The 26,428-nt window shown below is 43.8% G+C and overlaps 1 protein-coding gene across 4 annotated transcripts in view; it reads right to left on the bottom strand.

Annotated features, from left to right (window-relative positions):
• Nucleotides 1-26,428, bottom strand: part of CYSTM1 (cysteine rich transmembrane module containing 1) — a 67,404-nt gene that overhangs the window by 15,308 nt on the left and 25,668 nt on the right. The gene's annotated exons all lie outside the window — the stretch shown is intronic.

Below are 26,428 nucleotides of genomic sequence, written 5' to 3'. Positions count from 1 at the left end.
CCTGATATGGCAGGCACTGGAGGAAATCTTTACACATGATTTCATTTAATCCTCCCAACAGCGCTGTATTACTATCATCATTTTATAACTCTCATATACTGTTAGTAGGAGTGCGAATGGACAGAATCTCTTTGAAGGATAATTTTAGGGGGAAGCAGAGAGACAACAACTGCAACCCAGAAAATTTGTATCTGGAATTTATCCTGCAGAAATAATTGTCCCAGTGTTCAGAGATCTATGTAAAGTATGGTTGTTGCTGTATCAAAATAACCCCAAACTAGCTTTAATGTCTATCAACTGGAGTCCAGTTGGGTAAATTAAAGCACACCACATAATAGAATACTACACAGCCACTAAAAGAACCAGGTGGTTCTTCCACGTGGCCAATAATTTAAGGGATGAAAGCAAGGTCTAGAGCAGTGCATCTATTTTATTTGTACAATAAGAAGGATGTACATACAAACACACACACGTTTCTGAAAGTATACAAGAACTTAAAAAGTTCAGGGTGCGGAGAGAGGTGGAGATTTTCACTTTGCTTTTACATTTTTCTCAAATCCAGGCTTGTCTGATTCCAAAGCCACACTCAAAGCTGCTCCTGGGGGTCCTCATGGCAGGAGGGTTGGGCCTAGCTAGTTTTAGAATGCCTTGGATCTCTTCAAACGTCTATTTCAACTGCTATAAGATAGTTCCAGGGGCTTTAGGGGCAGTGGGCACTGACCAATCTGGGCTCCTAGCCCCAGTGGCCCCATCCTCAGTCCTGGGCTGCCTCCCTAAGTCACTGTTACCCAGACACTTCACATGGTCCAACTCCCCACAACCATGCTCCTCTTATAGCCTGATCTGGCACCTCCTAACCCATAGTTCCACCTATCAAATATGCCTTAAATCCAATTCTGTTTCCTCTCAGGCCCTGTGGCCTCTGTGAGCTCTAGGCTAGCACTAGGACTTCTGCTGGGCAAACGTGGCAAGTAGGGGATGCTATCAAATTACAACTCCCCCTCCAAGGAGCTCAAACCAGAGAGGACCCCTACACTGCTGCAATTCCTGGGGCTGAGCCCCTATTAACCCTCTCCCCCCGGCCCATGCCAGGTCCCAAACAGCTCATTAAGGCTCATTTTGCAACCCCTGGCTCTCCATACCAGGTGGCAGTACTTCAGAATTTACCAAATCAACCCCAGCCTCTTCTCTTGGGGTTCCAGAAGGTAGTCAGGAGCCCACCTGAGCCAGGTTCTGGAGGAAGAGGGCATCAAGGGAGCAGGCACCATCGGTCTCTGCCTATGCACAGCCTTGAGGATTCCATGATGCTCCAGGGGCCACCTCCAGGTCCCTAACCAGCCCCCTGGCTCCCCTCACCCCAGTGAGTATGAACATCCATCATACTCCGCTTTCTCCTCTCACTTCCTCAGCAGAGCCCCTCCATTCTTGACTCCCACACTGCTGCTCTCCACCTCTGCCAGTCAGTGACCTCAGCAGCACCAGGACCCTTGTCAGGAAATTCAGTGTCTACTCAGCTGACCTTTGGTAGTGCCCACCCCACCCCTTGACCTTCTCTCAGCATCAGCAATACTGTCACTGGGCTCATCCTTTCCTGTGTCCTGGAAATATCCCTTTTTTTTTTTTTGAGATGGAGTTTCACTCTTGTTGCCCAGGCTGGAGTACAGTGGTGCAATCTCGGCTCACTGCAACCTCCGCCTCCTAGGTTCAAGCAATTCTCCTGTCTCAGCCTCCCGAGTCGCTGGGATTACTGGTGCATACCACCACACCCAGCTAATTTTTGTATTTTTAGTAGAGACAGGGTTTCATCTTATTGGTCAGGTTGGTCTCGAACTTCTGACCTCAGGTGATCCGCCCACCTCGGCCTCCCAAAGTGCTGGGATTACAGATGTGAGCCACTGCACCCGGCCTGCCTCCACATTTTTATTCTGTCTACTCTTCCTCTGGGGCCTCCAATACCCCCCTCAGTTGCTGGGATATGGGACAAAGCCTCTTAGCCAAGGCAGCTGCCTATTCCTCCCAGATTCAGGCTTTATCATTCTTTTCCTCCTCCTCCTCCTCAGACTGACATCTGTAGAACTCTGCACATTTACAGGTTTGTTCAAAATCAATGCAAAGGTAGCATTCACATGTCAGTCTACTGTGTCCTCCTGCAGCACACTCCCACTGTCCTACACTTAACGACCCATCATGTCCTTTGCTCAAAAACAGCCAAGCCTCCTACTGCCTCAGCACTCTCCCTCTGGCCACCTAGACTGTTCACAGTGATTCCATGGATCCCATGGGTCCGAATCTGGCCATGTCCAGCAACCCCAACACTGAGCTCTACCCCCAGGGCCTCAGATACCTCAGAGCCAAATCTGTGCCTAGCACAGACCAGCCCCATGCCTGTGTAGGACACACACAAAAAGACAACCCTAGCTGTGTTCTCAGAAAACCTCTATCCCTATCTCTCCAAGTCCGTCTCCTTACCAAAGCTGTGCCCCAGCTGTTCTAAGCATTTCTTCCCAGGAATCTGAGGTTCAGCCAGAAGTTAGTCAGGTGAGGGGGTTGTGGGTGAGAGAGGTACTAGGTTTTCATCAGATTCTGGTGATGGGAGGTTCAGAGAGAAGCAGAGAACCTGGGAGCTCTAGGTGGTTCCTCCAAGAGGCCTTCCTGACCTACCCCATTAAGGGTCTTTCTGATTCTGAATTCCTGCCAGCACACTGTAACTGCAATCATTCAAAAACAGCCTTAGAAATATCAAGCAGTCCTTAAGAAGAATATAGCGCTGAGGCAGAGATGGGCTCAAGTTGAGTATTTAGATGAAAAAGGTAGACTACAGGCCAGGACATATACAGTGTCCAGAAGAACAGAGTTTGGGAGGTAAGAATAGGAGACTTTTATTCTGTATGCCCGTGATGTTTCCCTTTTTACTTCTGTTATTAGAATAGAACAAAGAAAATAGGACTGTCTCAGAAGTGGCTGGCTTATTGTCAGTGTTTCCATATTCCCTAACTAGACTCTAAGTCCCTAAAGTGCAGGGTATAGGCTTTCTCCACATGCTGCCCCTAAGGGCCTGAGACACAGGGAGGGAAGGCTGGCTGGGAACTATAAGCAGCACCAACATCCTTCTAGGCAGGGGCAGCAGGCTACAGGGGGCAGTCCCTGCCTCACTCACAAGAGCCACATGGCCCACAGTCTAGGTCCTCACCACGTCATGAGTTCAATGTCTACCATTACAGTGGGACTGATCTCAGTATCTTTAGTTATGCAGTAGTTTGAGTTGGCTCATTTGTGAATCTAGAGAATTGCTAGTAAGAAATTAACACAGAGAATAATCACATGCCCATTAAGACAAGAGTTCCACAACCAGCCATCTCTACTCCCTAAATGGCCTGGCAAATACAGATGGACACTGGCTCAAGGAAGCCCATTATCACCCAACTGTGTCCTTAGCAGGTATGGGGAAAACTAGTCCTGTGCCAAGGCATTTCAGAAATATACTTTCCTAGGAAGTTACACATATGTAATTCTAATAATTCTAAATGTTGTATAAGAATTGGATGAAACAAAAGCAGAGTACGAAAACTGGAAAACATGGGGGATAATACCATGCTTGCACAAAGCTGCCATGAGGGGAAGACAAGTGGCTTCAACAGCCTTAGTCATCAGCAGGCTCATGGTTTCAAGTCTTAAGAGCCAGGTCTGGGAACAAGGCCAAAAGACCAGCTCAACTAGGGTCAGGAAAGAGACAGGTCAAAGTCATTAAGAGCCCACACCACTAGAGCAAGCTGGCTGTAGTAAGGCGCACTGCCTAGCCCAGTGCCCACCAACAAGCGACAAGGATTCCCCCACAAATAAGGAAGTGGCCGGCTGAAATGTGGTCAGTGAAAGGGGATATATCAAACTAGAATTATAAAATGTTGTGAAAGCCTATCAAATATCAAAATGAAGTCTGATATTATGAGTGTCCAGCGGTAGTTATGCTGGAGTCTAAAATTAGATGATGAGTAAATCTGACTTTTGCTCAGCAGTGAACGGTGATTCATCAGAAACTGATCTTCAAAGACATCTTGCTCCTTGTGCTTTAAACCCTTACCCAAATGAATTGAAAGTAGGGACTTGAACAGATATTTGTACACCTATGTTCGCAGCAGTATTATTTAGAAACATAGTCAAAAGGTGGAAGCAACCCAAGTGTCAATGGATAAACGAAATGTGGTATAAATATACAATGAATATTATTCAGCCTAAAAAAGGAAGGAAATCCTGACACACGCTACAGCATGGATGAATCTTGAGGACACTGTGCTAAGTGAAATAAGCCAGTCCAGAAGGACAAATACTGTATGATTCCACTTATATGAGGTACTCAGTATAGTCAAATTCATAGATAAATAAAGTAGAATGGTGGTTACCAGAGGCTTGAGGTAGGAAAAAATGGTGAGTTGTTGTTCAATAGGGACACAGTTTCAGTTTGGGAAGATGAAAAGAGTTTTAGAGATGAGTGCTGGTGAAGGTTGCACAACAATGTGAATGTAATGCCAATGAACTGTACATTAAAAAATGGTTAAAATGGCAAATTTTATGTTATGAGAATTTTATCATACACATAAAAACCTGCATTTTTTTTTCTTTTTTTAAGAGACAGGGTCTTGCTATGTCACCCAGACTGGAGTGCAGTGGTGCGATCATAGCTCATGGTAACCTTGAACTCCTAGACTGAAGTGATCCTTCTGCTTCGGCCTCCTAAATAGCTAAGAAACTTGCATTATTTAATTCTCTGTTTATACATGAGAATTCCAGGACACTTCAGCATTTGGGGAAAAAGACAACAGAGCTGAGCTTCGCAGCAGGCAAAACTCTGTACGTTGGTGGCTCAGGACGTTCTGTTCCAGCAGCAGCTTGAGTTCTCTTTGGTTTGGTGGCATGAATCAATCCTGCAGGCCCCCGGGGCCAGCCTGGACTCCAGCCAGCCAGAGACACCTCATGGTCACAAAACAGTAAGTCCACTCTGCCTGCCTGTGTGCCAGCCTACCCTCCTGCTTGAAGACTCTTCTAGACTGCTCCAACTATATCTCACATCCAGCAAATGTGCTGAAGGAGAAAGAAGCTGCTGTTGCTGACGCTTAGCTCAGTCTCCTTCCCACCTCACATGCTCACTCTGCATTTTCCTGACATAGCCAACCCTGCAGAGGAGTCTAGAAATAAAAGACATCATCCCTGACTCAGGCAGCTCACAGACCACTTGAAAAGAAGAGACAAAGACTCATCTCAGGAAGCTCACAGCCACATGTCAAACTGGGCAGGACCAATAATAAACACAATTGGAACAAAATCAGGACAGATCCTTTCAATGAGTTAAGGTGAGAGGAATGTTAATCTTATTACCACCCTCTCCTCATTTCTCTCTTCTTGCACTGCTACAAGAAAATTAAGTAAATGATGGCTAGTGAGTGGCTCACCAAGAAATGGGCATCATCTTAGATGGGCCCTGGCTGCCACAGCCAGCCCTAATAGCCCTGGCTTCTGACTAATAGGGCCATCATGGCCTGACAGTCCCTTGCCCCCAGGATGGAACCATGGGTTAGGGTGATTAATGCATGAACTATTATTTCATACCCTGCTGAGCAGCAAGAATGATGCTTGAAACCAGGGAAGCATAGAAACAAAGCAAGGAGAGAAAAGGTAAGAGTGAAACAGAAATAGAAAACGACTCAGAAACCAAAAACCCCCAGTGTCAGTGGCCCTTGAATATAAGACAACTACTGCCATGATTTTAGAAGGCTAAATAGAAATCAGGGAAATGATTTCCTCCTGGTTTTCAGGCACTGGATTTCAGAAAAAAAATAGAGAGGTTACTTTGAGTGGAGCTGGCTCTTTGGAACTTGCCCAAATGGGCAGAGATCACCAAGGAGGTAGTTGCTGGGTTTTTCCAATTAGTGCCCAGGCACAGGCAGGCACAGACTACTCTGTTATCATCAATGTTAGCCTGATTCACATTGAGTGCTGGCCCATGAGTTTCATTCAAATAGTACTTGCTGCATTTTCTAAGAAGGTAAACACTGCCATATCATTTTTACTGAACATAAAACGTGTTTTATCTTAGGTATACAGACCATAACTGGCTTCTAAAGGTAGCAGATTCCTGTGTTACTGATTAACAGCTCCAGCAGATATATTTATGCAAAGCACCCCAGGTTGTTTTCTTTTTCTACTGTCAGGCTTAATTTTATGACAGTAAAAATAGTAGTGTTTTCTCCTGAATGCACCTCAGTTTAGAGCCTGGTACACAGTGAGTTCCAAGGTCAGAGATGGGACAGGATGACAATTCTCAATGAATGTGGTAAGAAGGTGATTCAGGGGCAACCCTCACTTGTAAGGACTGTCCCCTACCCCTCCCCTCTACTACCTGCAGCACACTGCCTACTATTTCAGAGAAACAAAGGCCATTCCTTGTAGATTTGCAAAGAACTGTGCGGGGTACCTGGGCTATGCCAAATTATCCACAGCAATTCCTGCTGTTTTGTAACACTGTTTTCTAACACAAGCTGACATCAACCCAGAATCAAGGGCAAATGGTCCTGAAAATCCCCACTTTACCCACTGAGATGTGATTATTTGGCAAATGTTGAGGCCAGAGACTTCACCAGCGGAGAAAAGGAGACAGAAGTGGTGCCCTGGCTTGTACAACTGTGACTAGGACTCTGGCCCCAGAAGACAGGGCCAGAGTTTAGGGAAACAACTCCCTTCCATGCTGAACTCTATCAGGGCTGGCCAGCTTGTCACTGAAGCCAGTTTAAAAAGTCTCCACAATCATGACCAGCCTCTTGCCATGAAACCCCTAAGGTGGAAAACTAAGTAAGGTTGGCCTTGTAGATGGAGCAGGTATGTAGGGACCCTGCAAAAATATGCCAGGAAGGCCAGAAGGCATCTGATTTCTCCCCATCTGGTAGAGTTCAGCTGCCAAAGCGGTGGTTTTATTTACAGCACTACCAATTTGGAGAACTAAGAGATAGAGCAGAAGGACTCTCAGCAAACTCCAAAAGCCCAGTATACAGCATACTTGACCTAGGGTACACTCCTGGATAGTGTGTTTGCAATGCTGCTGTCATCATCTGTCCATATCACAGCACAAGCAGACCAAATCCCTTGGGCCTGGCAGCCCACCAAGGAACACAGGGCAAAAGCAAAGAGAGGCAGTGCTAGAGTTGGGACACCCTAGGGTCCAACCTCAGTGCCACCTTGAGGGTGTGACAGCCGCTTCCAGCTTTAGTTTCCTTGCCTGCAAAATAGGGATGAGATTAGCACCTATTCCTTTACTGGGTTCTTCAAGAACTTGATGAGTTAATCCACACAGGCCAGTGCCTAATATACAGCGGGTATTCTGTATACGCTAGCTGCTACTATTGCTCCCAAAACAGAGATCTGAAGGATGGAAGGCAGGGCTTCCCAATCGCTAAGAAACCTGGAAGCAACATGGGCTATTACATAGAACTGACACACCCTACAGATAGTTGCATTTTACACAATGAATTGGAGTCTTTTTGAAAAATGGACAAGAGACATGGAAATGGGAAAAAAAGAGGTGTCTGTTGATCTAAGGTACTGCCTTAGTGCAACTCCTTCTGGATGCTAGGCTCTAAAGTGATAATCCAGGAGGGCCAGGGGCACTGCCTCCTAATGATATTCACAACCACAGCCATCCTTATTACACCGACCATATCAGCTAGCTGGAGCGGGTTATCACCAAGAACCCTTCTACCAACTCCCACTGTCAACACTCTTCTCCCATGATTGAACAGGGAAATGGAAATGGTCCTATTTAGCAATTCCTTTTGACCTCCAAGATAAACCCTGGGGACCCTCAGCTCCTAATTTTATCTGGATAAAAATGTTGAGGACTGCAATACCACTTATCACTCTATGTTCACAGCTTACCACAGGGCACTCAGTAGGCCTGGCACACAGGAGACACTAAATGAATGAGTGAATGGACAAATAACCTGCCCTGCACTCCTTACCTCAGGTGGAAAAGTCTGTCTTATAAAGAAACTGCAGATATGGGCTTAGCTGGCTACACTATGAAGCAACTGCAAAGCACTGATAAGGAAAAATATGAGACCCAATCGCTCTCAAGTTCTTAAGAAAGTGAGTCACTCCACTTCTGTCAGGTCAACCCTTCACAAGAGATCTTGGCATACTCTGAATTTTCTAGAAAGGGGCTGAGGGCAGTCCTTGATATCAGGGCCGTCACTTTATTCCAAAGGGAATAATCTGCCTGAGAAAAGATCTTGGAAGAGAATCAAGCAAGCAAAGGGAGCTTAGGGTCCTGAGTCCAGCTAGGCCAGGAAGAGTGCACCCAGTAGCCACAGGATACACCTTTTTCACAGAGGCTTCAAATCTGCAGCCCTAGGACATCTTGCCCACAGCCCTGGGGAGTTCATGGTTACCCACTAGCTGCCTGAGGGTACTTGGAAAGGGCTTTTTTTGGAGGCTCAGGAGGAGGAGAGAGGAATATTGATCCTTCATAAACAAACTACTCATGATATACATTCTCCCCAAAAGCAAAAATTCATTTTTACCCATTAAGAACAACTCACAATATAATCTTGCACTCTCTCTCTCTCTCTAAAATTCTCCAGGCTGAAAATGTATCCCAGGCTAGCAAATGGACTCATTTCAAAGGTAAATGGAAAAGCTCAGAGGAAACCAAGGCACTACTTAAAAAAGAAAGAAAAAAGCCTAATGGAGATTTTTTTTTTTTCCTAAGGAAAATGCAACTGAAAATCATCAAAATGTTTTCTAAGCTGTTCCCAAGTTACAGTCTTTAAGCAAGTGTGTTCCTGGGGAAAGGGCCTGATGACTAGAACCTCAAGAGAAAGCTCAGGTACAACCCCCAGAACAAGAATGCATGTGCTCTTTGTGTGTGTGTGTGTGTGCGTTGTGGGGGGAGAGGGCTCTACTCCCTCCCCTTGCTTCAGAAAGCCCTGAGTCTAGAAGCCTGAGGATGGGTCAGGGCAACCTTAGGAGTATGCTACCTTTTCCAATCAGGATCCCAGCCTGGCTGTACAAGGCACCCTTGATCAAATGAGGAAAAGGCCACTAAGCCCAGCAGGGAGAGAAAAGGAAGGGAGCAGTGTTAGCCTCTCGAGACCAAAAGCATTGCAGCCCTGACAGTATAAAAGCAGCAACCTTCCTGGTACAAGCTGATAAGATTTTCGACAGGAGTTGATAGGAAAGTAAATATTTCCTGGAGAAGGAACCCACTCCCTCAGAGAGCCAGGGTAAGCCTGGAACAGCAGAAGACCAGGGCAGGCTACTCAAACACTGCAATGATCTGCTCAATGGGTCTGTCTCCATGGACCCCATCCCCTGCCAAACTGCCAGTTCAGCTCACAGGGGAGGAGCTGGGTCCTCTTCAAATCTGTATCCCCAAAGGTCTAACTCTTACAGATACAGGTTCACTGGATTCAGAGATTATGCGTAACATACCTGGCTTAATCAATTTAAGTAAAATGTAAGTCCCTTAACCTCTCTGTGGGTAAAAAAACTCAGCATGACGTCAACCGTGTGATACTAATATCTGAAATGGAGACCTCAGTGAAAGCTGATAATCACTCCTTAAGACTTGCATATTCTTAGAGACCGAGATACAGCCGAGGATATACAGACTATATAAAGTTATACAAACTTTTTTTTTTTTTGAGACAGGGTCTCATTTTGTCATCCAAGCTGGAGTGCAGTGGAGTGATCTCAGCTCACTGCAGCCTTGACCTCCTGGGCTCAAGCGATTCTCTGGCCTCAGCCTCCCAAATAGCTGGGACTACAGGCATGTGCCCCTATGCCCAGATAATTTTTTGTATTTTTTGTAGGGACAGGGTTTTGCTACGTGGCCTAGGCTCATGTGATCCATCCACCTTGACCTCCCAAAGTGTTGGGATTACAAGTGTGAGCCATTGTGCCCCACCTATACAGACTTTTTAAAGTTAAAAACACACACACAGAAAACACCACACTCAACAACACTATTTTTTTCATTTCCCACCCTACACCAACATACTAACAACACTTTTACGTAGCATTATATTAGCTGCAAATACATCCTCTGGACAGAGACTAACACACCAGATGAATTTCAAAAGGGGCTATATCACAACATTTATACCAAAATGTTAACTGCTATCTCTGGGTATCAGTTATGCATTAATAATGCAAAGTAAATAATGTGCAAATAAATTATGCACATTATTTACTTTGTCAAAGGAAAAGCATTTCTGTAATTTAAAAAGTGATTTTCTAAAAAGTGGCCAGGTTTCTCTGTGTGAGAGCCAGGGTATAACCCAGGAACAGGAACTCTGGCCTATTATCAAGGCTGAACTAAGTAGGGGTTTGGAAGAAACCAGCTCTTCTGGACCACTGATTGCTCTGGACTTGGTCCTCACACTTGTGTTACTGTCTGCTGTGCTGAGTTCCCACCCAGTGATAAAGACACCAATCCTTGCTATCTTCATTTTCAGCATTTTAATTACAATATTCTATGTCATGTCCTGATTTTTGGAGCATCTCAACTCTGTGGCTCTGAGGAGCCACACTATAAGCAGAATATAATTGATTTTTTAAAAGGCACCAAATTCTACTAGTATAGACAGTTCTCCTGAGAGTAACTTCCATGAAAATCTATAGGAATCTTTAGAGAATGAAGAAGCTGTCAGTTTTCAAGACATTCCTCCTCAAGTTTCCCCTGTGGCTAACCACACCGTCCACTGGGAAGATTGCACTAGGTGCCTATGGGCACTGTGCCACACAGGCAGCTGGTGTGGTAAGAGACATGCCACCCTATGCACAGGCCCTGGAGCCTGGGCCCTTTGTGTACAGCTAATGACTCATTACTATTGGGAAGAGTATATCCTAGGGAAAGATCCTTGTCACCCTAGATGTTCCCCACACCAATGACCTGCAGCACTGGACTTGCTCTGCAGAGTGCAGCTGACACAGGGAGGTCTGGACAATGCCTGGTTAGCTCCAATCCTTCTAAGACTGCCCTACTCTATCCCACCTGTACCTTCCAATTTCCCTTAGCAGCGTTTCACCCAAAGTAGTCTTCTTTTCCTTGCTCACCAAACAAATGTCCTCATGGTTTATAACAATCTAACTGAAGAAAGCTATGCAAGAGGTAATGGGAATATGTGTGTCATGTTTTTAAGACTGGGTAAAAGTAGTATCAAAGCAGAAAACCCAGGCTGCACCTGGGTGAAAGGGGGCTAAGAACAATGAAGCAAGGCCATCTGGTCTGGAAGCAACAGACTTCAAAATACCTTGTTTCCCCAGGCCAGCCAGGTCTAGCTAACCTAGCCTGCTCTCAGCCCTCAAGCACAGAGCACATCCCATCAGCCAGCTGAATAAATTGGATCTGCAAAGAGCAGTTTTCTTTCTGCACTCCATTACCTCTGAGTGCTAGGCAAACCAAGGCTTTTAAAAAGGCAAAATAGAAATGTTCTACATAAAGTACTTGACCAAAACAGATTGTCTCTATCCCCAACAAGATGGAAAAATTCAAGGGCATCTTTAGGAGTCTACAGTCCCCTAGGGTCATGACCACACTGTCATCGCATGACACACAGATCCACGAGACCTGGTGCTGGTGCAGTCATTAGGGAGACCATCACTGAAGTGCTGGGCCTGACTGAGCAGATCTGTCAAGTTAAGGCCCTAAGTCAGAAGGAATAAGAGCCTAAGATGGTGCAAAGTCCCCAGTACACTCACTAAAAACTATTCTCATCTGCTTTTGTGAACAGAGTTGCAACTGAATACAGAGAAAACCCATCTTACCCACAGACTCCTCCTCCTTTACCACTAACAATGTGTGCTATAGTTAAGTTTGAAGTATTTTAAGGATATTCCCTGACAGAATACAAAACAGTACAATACAGTCATGTATCTCTCAATGATGGAGACATGTTCTGAGAAATGCATTGTTAGGCAATTTTGTCATTAGGTGAACATCATAGTGTACTTACACAAACCTAGGTGGTATACCCTACTGTACACCTAGGATATATAGTATCACCTATTGCTCCTAGGCTACAAATGTGTACAGCATGTTGCCATATTGAATACTGTAGGCAATTTTAAACAATGGTAAGCATCTATGTGTCTAAACATAGAAAAGGTGCAGTAAAAATGTCGTATAAAAGATAAAAACTGGTATACATATATAGAACACTTACCATGAATGGAGCCTACAGGCCTGGAAGTTGCTCTAGATGAGTCAGTGAGTGAGTGAATGTGAAAGCCTAGGACATTACTATATCCTACTGCAGACTTCATATATACTGAACACTTATACTATATGCCATACACTTAGGCGATACTAAATTTATAAAACAGATTTCTTTCTTCAATAACTAACCTTAGCTTACTGTAACTTTGAAAAAATTTTAAACTTTTTGACTCTTTACCAACACTTTGCTTAAAACATAAATACATTATACAGCTATACAAAACTGTTTTTTCTTTATACCCTTATTCTATAAGCTTTTTCTATTTTTAAAATTTATTTTTTCCTTTTTAAACTTTTTTGTTAAAAACTAAGACACAGGCCGGGCGCGGTGGCTCAAGCCTGCAATCCCAGCACTTTGGGAGGCCGAGGTGGGCGGATCACGAGGTCAGGAGATCTAGACCATCCTGGCTAACACAGTGAAACCCCGTCTCTACTAAAAAATACAAAAAACTAGCCGGGCGAGGTGGCGGGCGCCTGTAGTCCCAGCTACTCCGGAGGCTAAGGCAGGAGAATGGCGTAAACCCAGGAGGCGGAGCTTGCCATGAGCTGAGATCCGGCCACTGCACTCCAGGCCAGGCGACACAGCGAGATTCCGTCTCAAAACAAAAAAAAAACAAAAAAAAACTAAGACACAAACCCACACATTAGCCTATGTCCACAGAAGGTCAGGATCATTAACATTACTGTTTTCCACTTCCACATCTTGTCCCACTGGAGGTCTTCAGGGGTAATAACATACATGGAGCTCACATCTCTATGATAACAATGACTTCTTCTGGAATGTTTTCTGAAGGACCTGCCTGAGGCTGTTTTATGGTTAACTTAAAAAAAAATAAATAGGAGTTCTCTCTCTCTCTCTCATATATATTTATATATGTGTATGCTTTTCTTTTGTTTTTGAGGCACAGTCTCACTCTGTTGTCCAGGCTGGAGTGCAGTAGCACGATCATGGCTCACTGCAGCCTTGCCCTCCCTGGGCTCAAGTGATTCTCTCACCTCAGCCTCTCTAGTAGCTGGGATTACAGGTGTGTACCACCATGCCTGGCTGTTTTTCTATTTTTTTGTAGAGATGGAGTTTCGCCATATTGCCCAGGCTGGTCTCAAACTCCTGGGCTCAAGCAATCCACCCACCTTTGCCTCCCAAGGTGCTGGGATTACAGGTGTGAGCCACTGTGCCTAGCCTTAGTTTATATATTTACTATACTTTTAATTGTTATTTTAGAGTGTACTCCTGACCGGGCATGGTGGCTCATACAAAAATTAGCTGAGTGTGGTGGCATGTACCTGTAGTCCTAGTTACTTGGGAGGCTGAGGCGGGAGGATCACCTGAGCCCAGGGAAGTCAGGGCTGCAGTGAGCTGTGATCATGCTGCTGCACATCAAACCACATAAGCCAGTAACACAGTCATTTATTATCAAGTATTATGTACTGTACATAATCGTATGTGCCATGCTTTTATACAGCTGGCAGCACAGTAGGTTCGTTTACACCAGCATCACCACAAACATGTGAGTAACACATCACTTTGTGACGATATGATGGCCAAAACATCACTAGGGATAGAAATTTTCCAGCTCCATTATAATCTTATGGGACCACCATCATTTATGTGGTCTGTTCTTGACCAAGACATCCTTATGTGGTGGCGCATGACTGCAGTTAAGAATACAAATTTGAAACTAGACAGACCTGGGTTCAATTCATAGCTCAGCTAGTTACTATTTAAACAGGGCTTAGTTATGTCATCCGTCTGAATCTCAGTCTCCTCATCTCTAAAATGGGATACCACTAGGACTGCTATATGGATTCAATATGATAATGTATACAAAGCATCTGAATAAAATCTAATTAGAAATGGTAATATTTATTTAGTGACTGGCACTAAATTACTGAAGGGATTTATTTTTGCGTGTGTGAGTGTGTGGCAGGGTATCACTCTCTCACACAGACTGGAGTGCAGTGGTGACATCTTGGCTCATTGTAACCTCCGCCTCCCAGGTCCAAGCGATTCTCCTGCCTCAGCCTTCCCAGTAGCTGGGATTACAGGTGTGCGCCACCATGCCTGGCTAATTTTTGTATTTTTGGTAGAGACAGGGTTTCACTATGTTGGCCAGGCTGGTCTTGAATTCCTGCCCTCAAGTGATCCACCTACCTTGGCCTCCCAAAGTGCTGGGATTACAGGCATGCTCATTGCACCTGGCCACTGAAGGGATTTAACAGGTATTTGTTGTACGAGGTTCCAGGGGAAAAGGGAAGAGTAGGTTATAAAACAATTTTTACTCATGCATGGGAGGCCACATGATACATGGAAGTATGTCAGGCTCTGGGTCAGAGATCTGTGGGATCATAGACAAGATGTTATTACAGATTCTCTAAGACCCTGGTTCCACAGCTATAAAATTTAAGATACCACTACCCTGAAGAGCTGTCATAAAACTTGGATGCTGTCAGCCCAGTATCAGGGATTTCAGCAGGTGCTCAGAAAATGGTGGTAGTTGCTGAGGAGCATAGCCTCTGGAATCAGATTGCTAGATTTGAATCTCAGCTCCATCACTTCTTAGCTCTGTGACCATGGCAAGTTAGCCTTTCCACGCTTCAGTTTCTTCATCTATATGATGGAGACAAAAAGACCTACCTTGCAGGGTTGTTCTTAGGACTAGATGAGCTAATATACAAAAGTGCTTGACACATAGTAACTACTAGACAAATACTGGTTCTATTATTTGGCTAGTAATTATTATTTAATAATTAATACTTAAAAACTTAAACCACTGGCCCCAAACTCTTCTGGTTCTGATGGTTTTCATCTAGAAATTGTTACCAAACATCCAGATTCTTTAGCTCCAGACTGCAGAGAGGCTCTCTCCAGTCAGGAGAGAGTTCTTTATAGTTCCAAATTCCCAAAATCTTCTCCCTCAGCAGGCCACCAGAAAAAAGTCATGTATTTTTCAGCTGCTCATGAAGCTTATTAGGAAGACTTTTTCCTTCATTGGGTTCAAAAGCAATGGCTCACTTAAAATTTTAATGAAAGCCAGGCACAGTGGCTCATGCCTGTAATCCTAGCACTTTGGGAGGCCAAGGCGGGCAGATGGTTTGAGCCCAGGAACTCAAGACCAGCCTGTGTAACACAGCAAGACCTTGTCTCTACAAAAAATAAAAAAATTAGCTGGGCATGGTGGTGCATACCTGTGGTCCCAGCTACTTAGGGGGCTGAGGCGGGATTATCTGAACCTTGGGAGGCAGAGGTTGGAGTGAGCCGAGATTGCACCACTGCACTTCAGGCTGGGCGAGACAGCAAGACCCTACCTCAAAAAAATAAAAAATAAAAATAAAGAAAAATAAGTTTTCTTAAATTAAGACTCTATGGCAGTGGTTCTCAAAGGAGGGCTGATGTTGGCCCCTAGGGGACATTTGGTAATGTCTAGAGACATTTTCAGTTGTTATAACTGAGGTGATTGCTACTACTGTTATTTAGTGGGTAGAGGCTAGGGATGCTGCTGAGCATCCTACAATACACAGGACAGCCCCCACAACAAAAAATCATCTGGCCCAAGTGTCAATAGCATGAGGTTGAGACACTTTAACTTATAGAAAAGTTGCTTATGACAAAGTAAGTGGGTGGGGTGGGGGACTAAACTACACAATGGTATCTACATTACAGTGGTAGCCAGGTACAAATGACATGTGTGTATAAACAGGGACTGACTAGGAAATAAGACCATGAAAATGATTTGAGAAAGTAGGGTATGTGAATTATAATTTAAAAATTCTATGAGCATTATTACTATGTTTAAGGACCAGAAAAAGAGTGAAGGCCAGAACTCAGTGGAGGCAAGAATGTCCCAAAACTACATCTCTCCATTCTGATTATTCAGACACCTGTGACTGCCGGTATTATAACAGCGCTCCAACCCCCTGCTACATAATGAATATTCTGCTTAGGTCCCAACAAACAAGTAAGGTGAGAAAGGAAAACAAAAGTGCAAACAGCTGGGCACAGTGGCTCATGCCTATAATCCCAGCACTTTGGGAGGCTGAGGTGGGCAGATCACCTGAGGTCAGGAGACCAGCCTGGCCAACATGGTGAAACCCTGTCTCTACTAAAAATACAAAAATTACTGGGCGTGGTGGCTCACGCCTGTAATCCCAGCACTTTGGGAGGCCAAGGCGGGTGGATCACAAGGTCAGGAGTTCGAGACCAGTCTGGTCAATATGGTGAAACCCCGCCTTTACTACAAATACGAAAATTAGCTGGGCATGGTGGTAGGCACCTGTAGTCCCAGCTATTCGGGAGGCTGAGGCAGGAGAATCACTTGAACCCGGGAGGCGGAGGTTGCAGTAAGCCGAGATCACACCACTGCATTCTAGCCTGGGCGACAGAGCAAGACTTCAACTCAAAAAAAAAAAAAAAAAAATTAGCCAGGTGTAGGGGTGGGCGCCTATAATCCCAGCCACTCAGAAGGTTCAGGCAGAATAATCGCTAGAACCCAGGAGGCGGAGGTTGCAGTGAGCTGAGATCGCGCCATTGCACTCCAGCCTGGGTGACAGAACAAGGTTCCGTCTCAAAAAAAAAAAAAGAAAGAAAGAAAGTACGAGCAGTCTTTTCTACAAAATCAAGCTCAGAGTTTAACCACTCAAAAAAGCTTATTCCAGTCCCCCTCTGTCCTCTCTCCTGCATATCTTTAAACTCTTCTTCATCTTGAATCACGTGACAAGTAGTTACTGGCAAATGGTTAAATTAGACAAGGTTTCTTATCATGGACCTTTCAGACAGTAGAGAAGACCATAATTCTTTTTCTTTTTCTTTTTCTTTTTTTTTGAGATGGAGTCTCGTTCTGTCACCCAGGCTGCAGTGCAGTGGCATGATCTCGGCTCACTGCAACCTCTGCCTCCTGGGTTCACATCATTCTCCTGCCTCAGCCTCCCAAGTAGCTGGGACTACAGGTGCCCACCACCACGCCTGGCTAATTTTTTGTATTTTTAGTAGAGACAGGGTTTCACCGTGTTAGCCAGGATGGTCTCGATCTCCTGATCTGGTGATCCACCCACCTCGGCCTCCCAGAGTACTGGGATTACAGGCATGAGCCACCACACCCGGCCATGAAGACCTTAAAATATTTATTTTAATTTTTATTATTTAATTTTATTATTTGATTTAATTTTATTATTTTATTTTATTTATTTTTTTATTTATTTTTTATTTATTTTATTTTTTTTATTTTATTTATTTATTATTTATTTATTTATTATATTTATTATTTTATTTTTAAATATTTTTAAATTTTATTATTTAAATATTTATTTTAATTTTGTGGGTACACAGTAGGTATATATATTTATGGAGTACATGAGATGTTTTGATACAGGCATGTAATGCATAATAATCACATTATAGATAATGGGGTATCCTTTCCCGCAAATATTTATCCTTTGTCTTACAAGCAAATTACACTCTTTTAGTTATTTTTAAATGTACAATAAAGTTATTATTGACTATAGTCACTCTGTTGTGCTAGCAAATACCAGACTCATTCATTCTTTCTATTCTTTTGTATCCATTAACCATTCCCTCCTCCTGCTTCTACCCTTGCCAGCCTCTGGTTACCATCCTACTCTCTATCTCCATGAGTTCAATTGTTCTGATTTTTAGATCCCACAAATAAGTGAGAACATGCAATGTTTGTCTTTGTGCCTGGCTTATTTCACTTAGCATAATGACCTCCAGTTTCATCCGTGTTGTTGCAAATGATCTCATTCTTTTTTATGACTGAATAGTACTCCACTGTGAATAAGTACCACATTTTTTTTAAATCAAGTCATCTGCTAACGGGGATGTAGGTTGTTTCCAGATTTTAGCTATTGTGAACAAAGCCGCAACAAACATGGGAGTGCAGATATCTCTTTGACACAGTGATTTCCTTCCTTTTGGGTAAATACTCAGCAGTGGGATTGCTGGATCATAGAGTACCTCTATTTTTGGTTTTTTGAGGAACCTCTAAACTGTTTCCTATAGTAGTTTACTAATTTGCATTCCCACCAACAGTGTACAAGGGTTTCCTTTTCTCCACATCCTCTCCAGCATTTATTATTGCCTGGAGAAGACCTTAATTCTTTAACTAGAGTCAAAACTATAAAATTACAAATCAAGATAGTACTATGAAGGACAGAAATCTGATCCAGACTGGGAGGTGAGGAGTAGTACCACTCAGATGTGAATGATTAATAGGTGTTACCTATGCTAAGCCAAGAGAGAAGCAAAGAATTTCCCAAGCCATACAGAGGAAGTGGTATTTGCAAAAGCCATGTGGGAGGAGGGAGCCTGATAATGCTGAGAAACTGGCCAGACCATGAAAGGCCCCTAAGGTTTTTGGAATGCTGGTCTTTAAGAAAAACAGAAAATCATTAAGTGGGGAGAAAAAAATATTTAAATCTTTGAGTTGTACATTAAGTTCCTACTTTGGCACATCCAAGGGTCAGGTGAGGCAATTACTCCCACTAGGACCTCTTTACCTTCATGTAATCTGAAACCTTTGGCCTATCACAGGAAAGCCTAGTACAGTGGCAAATTGTCCATGCCAAATGTAGGCCAACAGAACACTGCAATAAGTAAGGAGGGGAAGTTTCCCTCCAAACTAAGGATCAGCAAGTTGTAAGTCCAGTGCCCTCTCTGGGGTAGGGGAAAGGGAAGTCCTCGAGATAGCTGATGTCTGAGCTCTTTTCAAGAGCCGGCAATTTCAGGAGGACCCCATAAGCAGCCTGTCTTCTAGTCGACGGGCCAGAGAAGACGGTTCTGTGGCCACCAGAGTTCTTTCTCTCTCTTCTCATAGCAAAAGGTATATATGTGCCCAGACCCAGTTGCTGGGTCAGAAACCACAAGCTTCTCAAGCCTCTGACAGACCCAGCTAAAGTCTTAAAAGATGCTGGCCCTGTCTATGTGAAACTTTTCCAAGGCATTCCATGAAAACACCATTTGGGCATTGGAAGATTCAAATGAATGTCCCAGGATATGGGCTCAGAGATGTGAAAGAAAGGGGGAAAGTTAGAAGGATTATCCTCAGTTTAGAAGATAAACTGAGACAGGCGTGGTGGCACACGCCTGTAATCCCAGCACTTGGGGAGTCTGAGACGGGCAGATCACTTGAGTCCAGGAGCTAAAGACCAACCAGGGCAGTGTTTGGTGAGACCTCGTCTCTAAAAAAAAATTTTTTTTTTAAATTAGCTAGGTACAATGGCACATGCCTGTGGTCCCAGCTACTTGGGAGGCTGAGATGGGAAAATCGCTTGAGCCCAGAAAGTCAAGGCTGCAGTGAACCTTGTTTACGTCACTATACTCCAGCCTGGGTGACAGAGCAAGATCCTGTCTCAAAAAACAAACAAACAAACAAACAAACAAACAAACAAACAAACAAACAACACTGCTCAGCACAAGGCATGACACATGTCAGCAACTCAGGAAGCAGCAGCTCAATGGGGCTACTCCCAGGATTCTGTACAGATGAGAGGACGAGGAAAAGGAACCCAAGGTAAGGCCAGGAGAAATACCTCACAGGATATCCTGTGCAGCCCAAGGAGATTGGGAGAGGGGGACATTCAACTATTCAAGAAATATTTAAAATTCAGTAGTGAATATAACATTCAAAAATCCCTGCCTTCAAGGAGTTTATATTCCAGTGGGAAGACAAAGGCAGTCAATGAACAAGTACACACACTATGTCAGGCAAGGAAAACAGGCAGAAGAACAGGGACAGAGAGTGCCAGTGGGGGGGCTACAATTATATGGGGTGGGGGAGGGGGAGGTGACTGGAAGGCCTTTCTGACTAGGTGGCAGCTGAACAAAACTCAAAAGAAAGTGAGACTGTAAGCTGTGGATGTCTGAGGGAAGGGCATGGCAAGGGCAAAGGCACTAGAGTTGGAATGTGTCTGGTGAGGAAGGGAGGGAAGGTGGAGCAGAGGGCACAGGGGCAAAGTGGCAGGGGTCACAGAGGTGGCAGCAGCCCGCTCACAAAGGGACTTGGTAGTTGCTGCGAGGATTCTAGCTTTCACTCCAGTGAAATGGAAAGCTACTGGGGATCTGAGAATAAGACAGCAGAGGGCATGAACAGGAGGAGGGGACCAATTATATGGCCATGATTGCAGATGAGAAATAACTTTGGAGCTGTCCCAGTCTCCTCAGGCCAGTGGGGATAGATCAGGAGTGACCCTCAGCAACTGGCTTTCCCTGCTTTCGAGAGAGCTTTGTCTTCCCCACCCTTATCTATCCCTAAGCAAAAATTCAGAAAATTTGTGTGGGCCAGGGGAGGGTACTAACTTCCTCACTGCTCATCAAGGTGCCATAAACTGTAGAGATGCATTAATTTATTCTTTATCACAATCCTGTAATCCCAGCTCTACAGACAAGAAAGCAGAAGCTCAGGGAACTGGAAAAACTCTACCAAGATTCCTAAGCCAATGTGGCTTTTGGTGGCACTAAGCAGTGTCCTTGTTGGGACATTCTGTCATCTTATACCTGGCAAAGAAAGAAGGCACTGGACTGGTCTATGCTGGAAAGGCTTTCCAGGGCAATGAAAATGCCTGATTGGAGTTTCTGATGAAAGAAAGTATAAAAGGCTCAAACAAGCCAGGCAGTAATTCCATACTTAGAGCCAATTAGCCAGAGATGCCAGACCATTAAATTTCCTTCTTCTTTTCTCACACTGACTAATGAAAGCAGCATGAGACACCAAGAAGAGTGTGCAGGAGAAATATGCCATTCTATCAACTCCCCCACAATCTCTGACTGTGGAATATGAGGCCTCTCAACATTCTGCTGACTGGCCAATGGCCGGTGGGCCCAAAAGGGTACCCCTGAAGATGCACTCCCTTTTCATGTCTTCAAATCACAAAGAACCAGGGTCACTGGGTAGTTCCCAACATACAGGCTTAGAAATCTGGTTCAAAGGCCCATGAGGCTTTTGAGCTCCATGGGGGCAACCCAATGGACTGTGCTGAAGTAGAACTTATTTCATTTTAAATCAGTATGTTGCCAGATATCACAGTCCTACCCCAGAAGAACATATATAAAACCCCAATATCTGGACTCATAGGAATTAAATAGCAAGGGAAGGGTCTCTAAGGGAAAGTGACAAGGGGACCAGACACTGAACATGAACTCACAATCACCCTTTGAAATCGTAATATTTGCATTCATCTAACACATATTTACTGAGCACACACACACACACACACATACACACACACACGTGCTCAGCACTGTTGAAGGTGCAGTAGAAGCAGAGGTGAAAGAAGAAAACAACTGTTGTCTTTGAGAAGCATACAAGGGGAGGCAGGGCACACTCAAAGATCAGGGAGGTAAAATAATTTGCTCAGGTCCTTGTGTTAATGAGATTTGAATCCAGCTTTATTGCACTCCACTTTACCTCTGTCTACCAGGAAACTGGTGTTCTACTATAACTTTCAGGTGGTTTTTTGTTTTGTTTTTGTATGTTTTAGGGGTGGGGGGTGCAGAAAAGGAAGGGAAAAGGCTGAAAATATTTTCCTTTGGTAGTGTTTGGGAATTTCTGCTGAATCTGTACTGGATCACAGCAGCAGGTCATAATGAAGAAATGCACTTAGCCTGGGATCAGGAGACATTTTATTGTTGTTGAGAGGCAGGGTCTTGCTCTGTCACCCAAGCTGGTGTGCAGAGGCTCAATCCTAGTTCACTGTAGCCTCGAACTCCTGAACTCAGGTGATCCTCCTGCCTCAGCCTCCTGATTAGCTAGGACTACAGGCAGACACTACTACATCTCGATAATTTTATTTTTTGTAGAGACGTGTGGTGTCTTAGTACAGTGGCTACGCTGGTGTCAAACTCCTGGCCTCAAGCGATCGTCCTATCTCAGCCTCCAAAAGTGCTGGGACTACAGGCATGAGCCACTGCGCCTGGCAGGAAACTTATATTCTAGTTAAAACTCACTGACTCTGGAAAGTCACTCTCTGGGCTTCAGTTTAAATGTCTCTAAAAAGAGGGGGTTAACCTAGCAAGGAATGGTAAATGGGTTCGCCTTACACCTAACAATTCAAATCTATTCATGGTTCCTGTCTAGAATGCTGGGGTATGCTGAAGCCATATTCACGCTTAGTGGAAGGAGCTGTAACTGCCTACTGATGTTTGCTATAAGGTCAGAGGGTAATAATTAACCCAGATGATCATGTGAGGACTCTGCCACTTCTGATGATTTGAGGTATCTGAGTGGAAGTCATTTTAATTTGGTGATGAAATAAAAAAACCCCTTCCACGACATTCTAACCAATTCACAGGAGTATCCTTAAAATGACAGATCACCTATATTCTGATATAAGACTAGTGATAGTGTTTAATGTTTCACTTTAAACAGTTATGATACTATGGCATATTTATTAGAATCTAGAAATAGTTCTGTCATTTAGAATGTTTCAGTGAACAGGAATTCACCTGTCACCACTGAAACTTGTGGTAATGTTTCCAAAGATCTCCCATTCCATATGCCTTTTTGCAATGTGACTTACCACTCTCCCAACAAGGAATGAAGTCTATTTTCCTCCTCTTGAATCTAGGCTAGATAGACTTCATGTTGCTTTGACCAAGAGTGTGACGGACATGATACTGTGTGACTTCTGAGCCAAGGGGGTGAAAAAGCCTGATGGATCATTGTATTGTGGCTATGTAAGGTTTGGGGAAATCGGGATGAAAGGTATACAGAACCATTTGTATTATCTTTGAAATGTTTTTCTAAGTCTGAAATTGTTTCAAAATTAGAAGCTAAATTAAAAGTTTTTTGTTTCATTTCTTTTTTAAGGCTTTTATTTTATGTTCAGAGGTACATATGCAGGAAGGCCTGGCAGATTCCACTCTTGCATTGTAACATGGAAAAAACCCACCTACTCTGAAACGCTCATGCTGTGATAGCAGCACTGACAGACCATGCAGAGGGACAGGGACAACCAATCCCAAGCTGTTTCAGTCATGTCAGCTGAAATACCAGACATGATTTTTTTCTTTTTGGATTTGAGATAATTTCTTGTTAAAATGAACCAGAAGTACAAGGTTCCATTGGAACTGAAACAGTTGACAGAAAAGGGTTGAAGTTAATCAAATCTTCAAGGACAATCAGATCAAACAAAGCCAGTAAAAGTGGAGAAACCCAACACTGGTTTGGAACATACACAGAAATACTAGCATGTCAGGTACCTCCTGACCCCTCCCAGCAGTTGGCCATCATGCTCCCACCTCTTTCTCCCTTCTGAAGCACTGGCCAAACCAAATGGCTTCTTTCTCTGTATTGCAAGTGTAAGTCAACCCAAGAGTACCCTTTTGGACATAATACAAAGCCAAGAAGAAAGTTTATGGATCATATGGGACGGTAGAACGTGTACAAATCCAACCCAGCAAACTGCTTATCGTTATCTATGTTCCAGCCTCAGTAGATGCCAACAAGGAGCAGAGATGAATTAATCTTTCCTCTCAAGCCCTGTCCAAATTACGGAACCTCTAAGATTGGGGGTGGTTTGTGATGTAACAATAGATAACCAAAACATACATCAACCTTCCACCTATGGCAAATACCTTAAATTCTGCTCTGGCAAGATCTGGCTGCCAAATGGACCTTTAGGATCTAATCCTTAGGGTGAGATCAGTTTCACATTCTTCTTGGCTAAGTGCTTTTGTTTCCAGAGTTCATTTTATACAGCACCACTGCTCTTATTTCAATAAGATTTATCTTCAGTATATCTTAAGAATATTAGCGAGCCAGGCACGGTGGCTCATGCTTGTAATCCCAGCAATTTAGGAGGCCGAGGCAGGTGAATCACCTGAGGACAGGAGTTTGAGACCAGTCTGGCCAATACAGTGAAATCTCGTCTCTACTAAATATACAAAAATTAGCTGGGCATTGTGGCACATGTCTGTAATCCCAGCTACTTGGGAGGCTGAGGCAGGAGAATCACTTGAACCTGGGAGGCGGAGATTGCAGGGACCCAAGATTGTGCCACTGCACTCCAGCCTGGGTAACAGAGCAAGACTCCATCCCCCCGCAAAAAAAAGATTATTAGAGGATTCCCCCACTTTCTGGGAGGAGGGTTTTCTTCTCCCTGCAATGTTTGTTCCCTTAGAATCCCTTTTTTTCTGTTTGGATCACCATCTTTCATCTTGGAGCCTTTCTTTACTCAGATGTCTGGTGAACCTCTGTTGCTGGTTAGTATCAAAGGCTAAGATTCTATCACTTGTAGCCTTAAGAGTGTTGACCAAAACAAATGGTGAAAGCCTAAACACTAAGGTTGATTGAATTCAGACAGAAAAAAGCTCAAATGGACTGTACATAAGGTAGACACTATTCAACCTGGAGCAAGAAGAAGGGCTCTGAAAGAAGTCTGTATAGGGTGCAGTTGAAGCAAATAGGAGTGGTAAATTCTACTGGAGGTATAGTATAGGTAAGGAAAAGCTTCAAGGAAGAAAAGATATTTTCTTTTGATCTCCAGAGATGTGTAGGGTAGGTTGTGGCAGAGTGGGGATCAGAGGTGGGAAGTAAAGGAAGCAGCATGAACAAAGTTAGGGTATATGGACCAGCATGGCAGTTTAGAGGCCTTACCTACATATAGACTACCTAGATGATAATATCCTGCATTTTAAGCTGATATAATTATTGGATGAGACATCTAGTGGTGGTGGAAGGGGGTGTATATATTTTGCATATGAGGGAGATGTGAATTGTTGGGAGTAAAGGGCAGAATGTGGTTGACTGTTTGCACAGATGGTCACCAATTCCTCTCACCCTGTGTTCACATGCCATTCCTCCAAGATGGAGTCTATTTTACACAAATGTTTATAACAGCCATTATTCATTATTCCTAATAGTCAAAAAGTAGAAACAACCTAAATGCCCATCAACCAATGAAAGGATAACTAAAATGTGGTATATCTACAATGGAATATTATTTGGCAATAGGAAGGAATGAAGTATTGATACATGCTACAATATAGATGAACCCTGGAAATATCAAGCTAACTGAAAGAAGCCAGTAACAAAAGACCAAATATTGTATGGCTGCATTTACATAAAATGTCCAGAGCAGACAAATCTATGGAGACAGAGTAGATTAATGGCGGGGAAGAGGCCAGGCGTGGTGGCTCACGCCTGTAATCCCAGCACTCTGAGAGGCCGAGGTGGGCGGATCACAAGGTCAGGAGATCGAGACCATCCTGGCTAACACGGCGAAACTCCATCTCCACTAAAAATACAAAAAATTAGCTGAGCATGATGGCGGGCGTCTGTAGTCCCAGCTACTCGGGAAGCTGGGGCAGGAGAATGGCGTGAACCGGGAGGCGGAGCTTGTAGTGAGCCGAGATCACACCACTGCACTCCGGCCTGGGCAACAGAGTGAGACTCCATCTCAAAGAAAAAAAAAAAAAAATGTGGGGAAGAGTGGAAGAAAATGGGAAGAGATTGCTAAAGGGTTTCTTTTTGGGGTGATGAAAATGTTCTGTATATAGACCAATGGAACAGAACAGAGGCCTCAGAAATAACACCACACATCTATAACCATCTGATCTTTGACAAACCTGACAAAAACAAGCAATGGGGAAAGGATTCCCTATTTAAAAACTGGGAAAACTAGCTAGCCATGTGCAGAAAACTGAAACTGGACCTCTTCCTTACACCTTATACAAAAATTAACTCAAGATGGATTAAAGACTTAAATGCAAGACCTAAAACCATAAAAACCCTAGAAGAAAACCTAGGCAATACCATTCAGGACATAGGCATAGGCAAAGACTTCATGGCTAAAACACCAAAAGCAATGGCAACAAAAGCCAACATTGACAAATGGGATCTAATTAAACTAAAGAGCTTCTGCACAGCAAAAGAAACTATCATCAGAGTGAACAGGCAAACTACAGAATGGGAGAAAATTTTTGCAATCTATCCATCTGACAAAGGGTTAATATCCAGAATCTACAAGGAACTTAGACAAATTTATGAGAAAAAAACCCCATCAAAAAGTGGGCAAAGAATATGAATAGACGCTTTTCAAAAGAAGACATTTATGTGGCCACCAAACATATGAAAAAAAGCTCATCATCATTGGTCATTAGAGAAATTGCAAATCAAAACCACAATGAGATACCATCTCACGCCAGTTAGAACAGTG

This window comes from Rhinopithecus roxellana, chromosome 3 (genome assembly GCF_007565055.1).
Source record: "Rhinopithecus roxellana isolate Shanxi Qingling chromosome 3, ASM756505v1, whole genome shotgun sequence".
NCBI lineage: Eukaryota > Metazoa > Chordata > Mammalia > Primates > Cercopithecidae > Rhinopithecus > Rhinopithecus roxellana.
Note: the sequence above shows the minus strand (reverse complement) of the source record. Positions and strands in the feature narration are given on the sequence as shown.